Source organism: Onychomys torridus, chromosome 7 (genome assembly GCF_903995425.1).
Source record: "Onychomys torridus chromosome 7, mOncTor1.1, whole genome shotgun sequence".
NCBI lineage: Eukaryota > Metazoa > Chordata > Mammalia > Rodentia > Cricetidae > Onychomys > Onychomys torridus.
In genome coordinates this window covers 99,441,937-99,452,521 of record NC_050449.1, presented here as the reverse complement: position 1 = coordinate 99,452,521, position 10,585 = coordinate 99,441,937, and positions in this window count along the sequence as shown.

Genomic DNA, 10,585 nt, shown 5'->3' with positions numbered 1-10,585 from the left:
TTAGACTAACTGTAGATTCTGCAGCAACTCTCAGAGTAATGGGTAAGATTGTCTGAAATTTTGGCAAGAAGTGTAATATGATGATGATTACCATGGCATCATTCTGGATTGGGTAGAGTTGTTGTTGTTGGGGCCCCATCTTCCTTCTGGAGACTTCAGAGATTGCTATTGGAAAAAACTTATTTTTTTATCAGAATGGAAGGTTTGGATTTAAAGATGTCATGACATGTAAGAAAGGATTCCAAGAAATCAAGAGTAAGCATGGAGAGAATTAGAATCTTGAAGATAATGGTCCCTTATAATTGGTTTCCTTCTGTCTCACACCAGAGGGCTCTTCTGATATGGGACTGAAGAATCTCTCAACCTTTTCTTTTATCAATATGCTTGGGTTTAGAGAAGGAGTGAGCCAGTTCCATCTCCAAATCCAGCTTGGTTTATAATTAAATTGGAACCACAACTATTCTAGATTGATAGAGATATAGATGTTAGAAAGTGATATCTTACCCTGTGTAGATTGGTACCAATAGATTCTTTCTTTCTGCTGTAAACATCCGGATATCCAAGGCCTTATGATTTCTGGAAGATGGGTATTTCCATTATCCTGGAAAGACAAAAACAGAACCCTACCCCAACCTTTGATTGTTAAGTTTTTCTTACAACCTGAAGAGATGTCACATTGGTGGATGATCTTTTACTTCTCCTCATCAAGGGGTTTCTCCTGTTCGAATCAAATTTTTATTAATTTTGTTGGTATCCATAGCTTTTCTTCTCCTGTGGAAACAAAAGCAAAACCCCTTCCCCAACGTAGGACATATCCAGGTTTCCATTCTGAGGTCAACACATCTTTGAAATAAACCGGTTGGTTTAGCTCAGGAGTTTTGTCTGTCGTCCAATGTCTCTCCGCACCTGTTGTTCCTTTCTCATCAGCATTGAGAAAATTCAAGGTTAATAAAGCACTATGCAATCTATTTCTAGGAGTCATTGTTACCTGTTGCTGTTTATTTAGCATATCCTTTAAAGTTCGATTGGATCTTTCTATGATTGCTTGGCCTGTGGGATTGTGTGGTATACCTGTAACATGCTTTATATTGTAATAAGCAAAGAACTGTCTCATTTTATTGGAGACATATGCTGGGGCATTGTCTGTCTTAATTTGTACAGGTATTCCCATGATGGCCATAACTTCTAATAGGTGTGTAATCACAGAATCAGCCTTTTCAGAACTCATAGGAGTTGCCCACTGAAATCCTGAATAGGTGTCAATGGTATGGTGCACATACTTTAATCTTCCAAATTCTGCAAAATGAAACACATCCATCTGCCAAATTTCATTTCTTTGTATACCCTTTGGATTGCTTCCTGCAGGTAATGGAGTTTGGTTATAGAAGGAACAAGTAGGACATTTTTTCACAATATCCTTAGCTTGTTGCCAAGTAATGGAGAAATCCTTCTTCAAACCTTTGCTATTTACATGGTGTTTCTTATGAAATTCTGAGGCTTCTAGCACATTACCTATTAGTAACTGATCAATCTCATCATTACCTTGTGCTAGAGGTCCTGGCAGACCTGTATGGGATCTGATATGTGTTATATATATAGGATGTTCCCTTTTTCTGATGATTTCCTGCAATTGTATGAATAATGAAGTTAATTCTGTATTATCAGGAATAAATTCAGCAGTTTCAATGTGTAAAACAACTCTCTCTGCATATTGAGAGTCAGTGACTATATTGAGGGGTTCTGTGAAGTCCATCAGTACCATAAGAACGGCATACAGTTCTGCCTTTTGTACAGAGCTGTATGGACTTTGTACTACTTTACTTAAGTCTCCTGATTTGTATCCTGCTTTCCCTGATTTATTTGCATCTGAATAGAATGTGAGGACTCCAGAAATTGGCTTGTGTCGTACAATGTGAGGAAGGACCCATTCAGTCTTCTTTATGAATTCTATTCTCTTGCTTTTGGGATAATGGTTGTTAATCTCTCCCAAAAAGTTACTGCAGGCTCTCTGCCAGTATTCATTATCTTTCCATAGTGACGAAATTTCCTCATTAGTTAAAGGTACTACAATTTCTGCTGGGTCTATTTCTGTCAACTGACGAAGTCTTAATTTACCTTTTTGAATCAAATCAGAGATCTTTTCTATATAAGTCTTTAATTTCTTATTTGGTTTACGTGGTAGGAATATCCATTCCAATATAATATCTTCCCTCTGCATCAAAATACCTGTGGGGGAATGTCTGGAGGGGAATATAACAAGAATACATTTAAGTTCTGGATCCACACGATCCACATGTGCTTCTCGAATTGTCTTTTCTACTAGAGCCAATTCCTTCTCAGCTTCGGCTGATAATTCTCTTGGGCTATTTAATTCTTTGTCCCCTTCTAGAGTATTAGCCAAATTTTGTAGTCCATCTTTGGGTATTCCCATGATACCCAATAAGTTGGAAATGCTTCCTAACAACTTTTGAAAATCATTAAGAGTCTTTAATCGATCTCTCCTCAGTTGTACCTTTTGGGGTCTAATTTTTTGTAACTCTATCTTATATCCTAAGTAATTAATAGAATCTCCTCTTTGTATTTTTTCAGGAGCAATTTGCAGTCCCCAGCGAGGCAAAACTTTTTTTACTTCTTCAAACATGCTTTCTAATGTGTCTAACTTTGGATCAGCTAATAGGATATCATCCATATAGTGATAAATTATGGATTGTGGAAACTTTACACGAATTAACTCCAATGGTTTTTGCACAAAGTATTGGCATAAGGTAGGGCTGTTTAACATTCCCTGTGGGAGGACCTTCCATTGATATCTCTTGACTGGCTGAGAATTGTTATAATTAGGAACTGTGAAGGCAAATTTTTCTGTATCATTTTCTTGTAAGGGTATGGTAAAGAAACAGTCTTTTAAGTCAATAACTATTATAGGCCATTCTTTGGGTAGCAGAGAGGGCAAGGGCATCCCAGTCTGTAGGGAGCCCATTGGCTGAATTACTTTATTAATAGCTCTCAGATCTGTCAGCATTCTCCAATTACCAGACTTTTTTTTAATAACAAATACAGGAGAATTCCAAGGGCTGGTAGATTCTTCAATGTGTTGAGCATTTAACTGCTCTTGAACCAGCTGTTCTAAAGCTTGTAGCTTCTCTTTTGTCAAAGGCCACTGTCCAACCCAGACAGGTTTATTAGTTAGCCATTTTAAAGGTAAGGCAGTTGGTACTTCTGAGAGTTCAACAGCAGTTGTGCTCTGTTTGTGTACAGCCTGAATGGTTGGTGACTGGTTTTTATAGCATTTTATGAGATTATTCCTAGAAACATGCATTGGCCTGTATTCCTTTTCTGAGAGTGTAGGAATTTTAATCTGGGTATTCCACTGTTATAACAGATCTCGGCCCCATAGATTTACTGCTACATTTGCTACATATGGCTTCAGCCTTCCTCTCTGTCCTTCTGGCCCTATGCATTCAACCCATCTCGAACTCTGTTTTATCTGAGATAGGGTGCCAATTCCTAAAAGTTGGACATCTACCTCTTGAAGAGGCCAATTTGGATGCCATGATTTTGATGTAATTACAGTCACATCCGCACCTGTGTCTACCAGGCCCTCCAGAACCAAGCCATTAATTCGAATTCTAAGCTTTGGCCTTTGTTCATTTATGGAAGTCTGCCAAAATATTTGTTTTATTGTGTTCTTTGTAAACTGTGATTCATCTATCAGAGCTGTTTTATCATCCATTGCAGTATCAGTTTTTACATTAGACATTGGTTTATTCAGTTGTCCTGGAGAGGAATGTCTTCCACAGTGGCTGGGAATGTTCTTACCACATTTGATTTGGGGGCCTGCAAGAGGCCCCCTGAGGTGTTTCCCACTACTAAAGGGTTGCCTCGTATATCTATTTTTGATCTGCACTCACTGGTCCAGTGTCGGCCTTTGCCACATCTTCTACATAATCCAGGAGGTGGTTGGGGTCTTCTGTTTAGGCTATTCCTAGAAGGAGTATTACTTCTAGGATTACCCCATGTACAGTTTTTACTTATATGACCTGGTGTACCACATTTAAAACATTTGGTACTACGGGGCCTTCTTACACCTCTGGGATTTGTCTCTCCTATCCAAGCCTCATTACTGTAGTTAAGAGATTCAACACTATTAGTATACTGAATCCATTCTTCCAAAGGAGCTGATCTGATCTTTAATGGTGTAAGTATTCTTTTGCATTCTGCATTAGCATTGTCGAATGCCAAGGACTCAGTTAATACTTTTCTTAATTCTTTATCTGATACAGCTTTTGTTATAGCTGTGTTCAGCCTTTGTAAAAAATCAGTGAAGGGTTCATGTGGTCCCTGAAATATCTTTGTGTATACCTCAGTTGCTTTTCCAGGTTCTGGAATTTTTTCCCAAGCATTTAGAGCTGCTGTACGGCATAGGGATATTGTATGCTCATCATAAATGGCTTGTACATTCCTGTCAGTGAAACATCCCTCACCAAGTATTTGATCTTGGGAGATCTCAAAACCTCTGAGTTTACCTTGTTGTTCTAAATTTCTTGCCTCTTCTCTCAACCAGCTTTTCCACTGTAACTGCTGGCTATATTCTAGAACAGCTGAAATTAACTGATGCCAGTCATCTGGAATGATTCTATGTGAGGTAGACCACGAATTTAACATCTGTTTTACATATGTGGAGTGTATCCCATATGTAACTACTGCTTCCTTTATATTTTTAAAGTCCCTTGTTGAAATTGGTTGTAATGTATATGTCATATATGGCTCGGGGTGTGTGTCATCTGCTGGCTTCTCATGGATGATAACAGGATAAGCCATTGTATGAGAGCCATTTGGAGATGTTACAACCTGTATGGTCTTGCCCTTCTGCTTATTAGGTCCCTTGTCATGTTTATTTAGAGTTTCCTCCAGGGCTTGTAAACGAGCACCTAGGGTCTGTTCCAGGGAGTAAACCTCTTCTCTTGTAAGGGATTCCAGATTTTTCATGGAATCATGGAAGTTTTTATGTTCTTCTGAAACACATGATTCCATGGACCTTATCTTATCAAGTAATGATAATTTTTCTTCCTTATATATTGTCTGAGTAGCTACAACTTCACTCTGGAGAGTTAGTGTTCTATCCATTAAATACTCATATTTATTATCAATAAAAGCAATTTTGGGTACAAGCTTGCTTTGTAAATTCTGGTTAGCAGATTCCAGAGAGAGAATCTTTTTATGTAAGTCCTGGCCAGCAGATTCCAGAGAAAGAATCTTTTTCTGTAAGCCTTCATTGCTATCTTTTAAAACCTGTAATTCCTGGTTAGCAGATTCCAGAAAGAGAATCTTTTTATGTAAGTCCTGGTCAGCAGATTCCATAGACAGAATCTTTTTCTGTAAGCCTTCATTGCTAACTTTTAAAGCCTGTAAATCCTGGTTAGCAGATTCCAGAAAGAGAATCTTTTTATGTAAGTCCTGGTCAGCAGATTCCATAGACAGAATCTTTTTCTGTAAGCCTTCATTGTTATCTTTTAAAGCCTGTATCAGTCCCAATAATGACTCATCTTTGTTCTTATTATTAAACCAGTGTTTGAACACTGTGTGAATTATTACAATGAATGTCAAAATGGTACAGGCCAGATATGTCTTAGGGAGGTCGTATATTTCCAGGAAAATGTCATTCAGCATACAGGCAAAAAGGTTATTAAATTCTTGTGAGGTAATGTTGTCAGCCATATTATAAGAATTACTCAAAATTTGTTAGTCAGTTTTAAGGTGTAAAATTATCAAGTATTTTTACTTGAAAGAAGCTTACCTTTCCGTGGTTTTGGGGGGTGCAATAGCACTTTTCAGCCAGCAGGAGGTGTTGGTATAGCTCCAAAGCAGGGCCTGCTGGCAACCTTGGCTGGCGGCAGCTGAAGGCAGGAGCCAAGATGGCGGGGAAACGGCACTCGGAGGAGTGGGAAGATCTCACTCACAGCGGTTTTCGCTGGTCTGGGGGATAAGCTAGGGAACTGAGACTGGACTAGCTGCTCCCTTTTTCGGGAATGGAACCGTGTAGGTGTCCCCTGGTTAAATGGAACTTTGCAGGCAGTTTTAGGTACCCACCAGCTGGGGAGGAGGCTGAGGGAGGGAGCCGCCTAGGCCTTTGGAATTTGCCCCACGTGAGCGCCAGATATTGGTTAAATTATTAAGGCCACTCCACGTAGTTAAAAGGGAGGTTTATTTTGTGGGGTAACTTACAAATGAAGGGGTAGGTTACAGGGTCTGGCAAGGGTATAGCGCAGTCCGGCGGTGTTCTCTGGAGAACTCTGCTCGGTCGACCTCCAGCGTCCAGAGTCCGGGAACCAAGCGAGAGAGCTCTTCCCGATCCTTCGTCTTCCGCTTCCTCCTCTGCCCCGCCTTGTGGGCGTGACCATTACCGAAGCCTCAGTGGGGGTTGGAACTTCCAGGCCAATGCTGGGATGGCTACCCACTACAGTTTAAAGGTGTGTTTCACCCTTCGGGGCTCAAGACAAGCATTTTATTTGATGGTTTTTTAAAGTATTTAGTTATTTATTATGCATACAGTGTTCTGCCTGTGTGCCAGAAGAGGGTACCAGATCTCATTATAGATGGTTGTGAGACACCATGTGGTTGTTGGGAATTGAACTCAGGACCTCTGGGAAAGCTCTTAGCCACTGAGCCACCTCTCCAGCCCAAGACAAGCATTTTCTATTGATTTTTTTTTCATTGTTGTTTTAAGGTTTTGTTGTTTCTTTTTGAGAACAGAGTCTCCTGAAGCCCAGGCTGGCCTTGAACTTGCTATGTAGCTAAAGATGACCTTGAACTGTTGTGGAATAATATTTTTTTGTTTGTTTTTTGTTTTTTGTTTTTCGAGACAGGGTTTCTCTGTGTAGCTTTGCGCCTTTTTCCTGGAACTCACTTGGTAGCCCAGGCTGGCCTCGAACTCACAGAGATCTGCCTGGCTCTGCCATCCGAGTGCTGGGATTAAAGGCGTGCGCCACCACTGCCCGGCCGTGGAATAATATTTTAACTAGGAAAAGATGTATTACATTTGGGACTGGAGAGATGGCGCAGAGGTTAAGAGCACTGGCTGTTCTTCCAGAGGTCATAAGCAACCTCATGGCTCACAATGATCTATAATGCATTCCGGTGTCCTCTTCTGGCCTGGCATACATTGCAGGCCACATGCAGGCAGAACACTGTATACACAATAAAAAGTAAATCATAAAAAAAAAAGATGGGTTACATTTGCTTGTGTTTCAGAACATTACTTTAACTGTGTGAAGGTGTGTTACATTTGTTTATGCTGCATTTGTTTAATGATGTAAAGATGTGTTGCGTTTGTTTCACCTTGCCTGCCTAAGGCACCTGATTGGTGTAATAAAAACTGGAATGGCCAATAGCTAGGCAGGAGGAGGATAGGCAGGGTAGGCAGGCAGAAAGAATAAATGGAAAGAGAAATCTAGGCTTGAGAGGAGAAGAGAGTGAGGAGAAAGAGAGGGACATGTCTGGGGCCAGAAGCCAGGCAGCCACCAGCCAGACATGAGAGGCAGTGAAAGTAAGACACAGAAGGAAAGAAAATAAAAAGCCCTGAGGCAAAAGGTCGATAAAGAAAGACAGGGTAAGTTAAAGAGCTAGCTAGAAATGAGCCTAAACTAGGGTGAGCGTTCATAACTGATATTATGTCTCCATGTCATGATTGGAAATTGGATGGCGGCCCCAAAAGAAAAAGCCTGCTATATTGAATCTTGACCCTCCTGCCTCCAGATTCCCAGTTCTGGGATTATACGCATAAGTCATCACATCAACTTTGCAATTGACTATGACGAGAGGAAACATTAACTTTCAGCCTTCATTACATAACACACACATATAGAATGTTCTCAAATATTACAGTAAGTTACAATGATTGGTTTTCAAATATTGAAACTGTGTATCTGATATAAAGCCCATTTAGTCGTGGTGTGTGTATTGACATGCAGACTTTATATTTAGTAAATGTTTGATAAATTGGATTTACTAATGCTTCATTGACTTTTTTTTCTTTCTGTGTTCATGAGGTATATTGGTAATTTTGTATTTTTGTATTATCCTTGTTTGGTCTTGGTATGAAGGTTGTGTTAGTTAATTTCCCACCAATATAATAATATGCTCGAAGCAATTAATTTATTTTTATAAGTCTGTTTGGGTCCAGAGAGGTATCTCAATAGTTAAGAACACTTGCTGCCCTTCCAAACAACCCACAGAAGAACTTACAGCTGCCTGTCACTTTGCTCCAGGGATCCATCTGACTGACTCTTTCTGTCTTTGTGGGTACCTGCATACACACGCTCATATCCACACATGTTGACATAAAAATAAAATCAATCTTTTGCTAAGTTTGTTTTTTAGTTTAGTTGCTGTTGGATTTGGTTTGGATCTGGTTTTTTGGCAGTGCTGAGGATCAAACCTGGGTCTTGTGTATGCTAGACAAGTGCTCTACCACAGAGCTACAGCTCAGACACTAAGAACATATTTATTTGAGCTTACAGGTCTGTGGGTTCTGCCCAGGATCCGGCAGTCCCATTTCTTCAGGCTTCTGGTTCAGGGAGTGTAAGGGACCCCCAAGACCAAGTTCTCAGCACAAAGGAGATTATTTGCCCCAGAGGGACAGAGGGTAGGGAATAAGAGACAAAGACAAGCCAAGTGATGCACACCTTTAATCCCAGCACTCAGGAGGCAGAGGCAGCTGGATCTCTGAGTTCAAGACCAGCCTGGTCTATATAGTGAGTTCCAGGATAGCCAGGGATATGCAGAGAAATTCTGTCTCAAAAAAAGAAAGAAGGCCAGGCTGTGGTGGTGCACGCCTTTAATCCCAGCACTCGGGAGGCAGAGGCAGGTGGATCTCTGTGAGTCTGAGGCCAGCCTGGACTACCAAGTGAGTACCAGGAAAAGGCGCAAAACTACACAGAGAAACCCTGTCTTGAAAAACCAAGAGAGAGAGAGAGAGAGAGAGAGAGAGAGAGAGAGAGAGAGAGAGAAGAAGAAGAAGAAGAAGAAGAAGAAGAAGAAGAAGAAGAAGAAGAAGAAAAACAAAAAAAAAATAGAGTGAGAGACAAAGACAGGAGATAAAGGATGAGGGAGAAGGTGACAGGAACAAGGGAGAAGGATATTTGTCCAGGGGCCAGGGGAAGAAGAAAAAGGACTGTCTTTGGATAGAGAGCTGTAGTGGTATTGTGTTTCCCAAAATATTGTGCACTCTAATAAACTTATCTGGAGTCAGAGACAGAACAGCCACAATATATAGAGGATAGGCAGTGGTAGCACACGCCTTTAATCCTAGCATTCCAGAGACAGAAATCCATCTGTTCAAGGATACAGCCAAGCATGGTGACACATGCCTTTAATCCCAGGGAGTGATGGTAGAAGGAAGAAAGATATATAAGGTGTGAAGACCAGAAACTAGCAGCATTTGGCTGATTAAGCTTTGAGGCTTTGGAGCAACACAGTTCAGCTGAGATTCATTCTGGAAACAGGATCAGCTGAGGAACTGGCGAGGCGAGGTAGCTGTGGTTTGTTCTGCTTCTCTGATCTTCCAGCATTCACGCCAATTACTGGCCTCAGGTTTGTTTTTATTAATAAGCACATTTAAGATTCCTGCTACAGAGAGCAGACAGCCGCACCCCATAGGCAAAAAGTGGCTTATAAAGGTAAGCTCGTGTTAGAATGAGGTGTTTAATTTTAACGGGGCGTGTTAATTAGGTGAGCCAAAGGGGGCTTTTGATTGCTAGACTTCAATACTTTGACAGCTGGATCTTGGTAGTTAACCTTAGGAGGAGAATGTGGGCAAATAAGGGAACAGACCTTGGTGGCTAGCTTTAGGAATGTAATCTAACAGTTTTCAGTAAGGCAGAGGGGCTGGGGGAGAAGGGCAAGACTACCAGAGCTGTGTTTGCCATGCTGGCCGGCTAGAGTCCCTTCAGGGAGCACACGATGCCTGAAGTGTCAGACGCCCTGAAACAAAGAGGAGGAGAGAGGCAGGTATCCCACAATCCCCTTGAAAGGCATCAACCCAGGGTTGGAGAGTTGGCTCAGTGGTTAAGAGCACCAACTCTCCTAGATGACCCTCGGTTCAATTCCAAGCATCCACATAGGGACTCACTACCATCTGTGACTCCAGTTCCAGGGGATCTGACACCCTTTCTGGCGTCTGTGTGCATCAGGCACACAAAACACCCATACACATACTTTTTTAGCTAACAACCCAAGAATGCCCCACTTTTCAAAGGCTCCACTACCTCCCAGTAAGCATCATCTGGGATCAAATCTTTAGCACAGGAGACTTTGGACAGCCACATCCATGCCACAGGGTAATGGTGACCTCAAAAAAACAAACAAACAAAAAAACAGCTGGGAAAGTGTCCCTTCTTCTGTTTTATGGAAAATATTGTGCAGAATTGGTATTGCTTACTTATAAATGGTAGAGTTTACCAGTTAAATCATCTAGAAGGTTTTTAAACCAAAATTTTAATTTTTATAGAAACTATAAGATTATTCAAGTTATCCCATAAATAAGCAGTGAGGTCTGGTAGTTTGGAGATCACAGAACTGATTCATT